Source organism: Myotis myotis, unplaced genomic scaffold (genome assembly GCF_014108235.1).
Source record: "Myotis myotis isolate mMyoMyo1 unplaced genomic scaffold, mMyoMyo1.p scaffold_m19_p_17, whole genome shotgun sequence".
NCBI classification, from domain to species: domain Eukaryota; kingdom Metazoa; phylum Chordata; class Mammalia; order Chiroptera; family Vespertilionidae; genus Myotis; species Myotis myotis.
Window position 1 is genome coordinate 8,650,335 of NW_023416321.1, and position 2,314 is coordinate 8,652,648.

Genomic DNA, 2,314 nt, shown 5'->3' on the forward strand with positions numbered 1-2,314 from the left:
CAGGTGATTACTATATTTTCCCTGTAAATCCCCAAAGCAACTGAGAAAGCTGCTCTTTATCCATTATATCTCAATAACTCTGTACACAAAAGAAATATTTGCCCTAGCCGGTTTGGCTCAGTAGATAGAGCATTGACCTGCAGACTGAAAGGTCCTGGTTCGATTCTGTTCAATGGCACGCACCTCAGTTGCAGGCACAATCCCTGGCCCTGTTTGGGGTACGTGCAGGAGGCAACCAATGGATGTGTCTTTCTCACATCGATGTTTCTCTCCTCTCCCTTCCACTCTCTTTAAAAATCAATGGAAAGATATATTCTGGTGAGGATTAAAGAAAAAAAAAAGAAAGATTAAACTAAATTTATAATAATTTCCTATCCACCACAAACCACTTTGTTAGTTTAGATTTTAGGCTTAAAGAGTCCTCTGAAGTCACCCTCAAAGCTTAGTCATTTAAAATTTGCCCATTGTCCCCTTCTTGCCATATAGGATGATTCTTCCTATGTTTTTCTTTTTGTTTGTTTTAAAATATATTTTATTGATTTTTTACAGAGAGGAAGGGAGAGAGAAAGTTAGAAACATCGATGAGAGAGAAACATCTATCAGCTGCCTCCTGCACACCCCCTACTGGGTATGTGCTGGCAACGAAGGTACATGCCCTTGACCGGAATCGAACCTGAGACCTTTCAGTCTGCAGGCCAACGCTCTATCCACTGAGCCAAACCGGTTTCGGCAGTTTTTCTTGTTTAATGACATGTCTCTCCTATCTTTTTGAGTACAAATTTCTAACAATGTCATTTCATTTTTATTTTTAGATGAGAAATTGTAACATTCTATTCTGTGACCAAAATTTGCTAAAGTTTACTCTATTTTCAAGCTTTGTAAGGTTTAACATTTTCTACCTATATTTAGTATAGACATTATTGTTTATATGTACAGAGAGGTTCCATGAAGAAGCTGTGTATCTAACATTAATACTTTTGGCATAATAAATTAACAAAAAATTTTGAATACCTATGATTATTGTGACCAATTGTATTTTCAGAACTCTAAATCAGATAAGCCCATCAAAGGCTGAGGCTGTGTTTTCATGTTTATATTATATTAATATACACAAGTACTAGGACTCCATAGATGCTTGTTGAATGAAGAACACTGACAACAGAAAAGGAATTAGCATTTAAAATATGAACTCTCAGCACTCTCCCTCCCAGAAGCACACCCATCCCTTTTCTCCCCATCTCAGGGTCCCCAGGAGACTTGCAGCCAAAGGAGCAATGGGCAGTGGCAGCTCTTTCTGGGCTAACCCCCCTGACCTGTCTCCAAGGCCTGCTTTTCTTTGACTTCCCAGTGAGCCAAAGCAGCCCCACCTAGGCTCTCTCCAGTTGCTTCTTCTATCCTAAACCCTTCCTTGATTCACTGTCCCCAACTTTAATAAATGCACTCTCAAAACAACAACAACAAAAAACCAACAAAACAAGAATTCTCACTTGGGCCCTAGCTGGTGTGGCTCAGTGGGTAGAGCGTCAGAATGTGGACTGAAGGGGTCCCGTGTTTGATTCTGGTAAAGGGCACATGCCCAGGTTGGGGGCTCTATCCCCAGTGGGGGTTGTGCAGGAGGCAGCTAATCGATGATTCTTTGTCATCATTGATGTTTCTATCTTTCTCTCTCTCCCTTCCTCTCTGAAATCAATATATATATATAAAAAGAATTCTCACTTGGATAAATGCTCTCCGTACTCCATCAACTTTAAGGTTGCTAGGCTTATACTATTTGGAACATACTTTTATACAAAAAAAAAATTTACTTCTTGAAGTTCAAATTTTTAAAAATATATATATTTTATTGAAATTTTACAGAGAGGAAGGGAGAGGGATAGAGAGCTAGAAACATCGATGAGAGTGAAACATTGATCAGCTGCCTCCTGCACACCCCCCACTGGGGATGTGCCCGCAACCAAGGCACATCCCCTGACCGGAATCGAACCTGGGACCCTTCAGTCCGCAGGCCAACACTCTATCCACTGAGCCAAACCGGTTAGGCTTGAAGTTCAAATTTAACTGTGTTCCGTATTTTATCTGGCAACCCTATCAATTTATCCCAACAACATGCTTGGTATCTATGACATGTGTCAGGAGCTGGGTGGGCTACCTACCACCTGCCAAGCACCGTACCTAGCTGCAGAAAGTCTAAACAACCGACAGCTAAGGGAAGGCTCAGTTGGAAAAATCTCGCGAGAAGCACACCATTAATCCTTTTTCGGGATCGTTCGGCGTCCCTCCCTCTTCCGCTCTCTCGCAGGATCACGGTTAATCT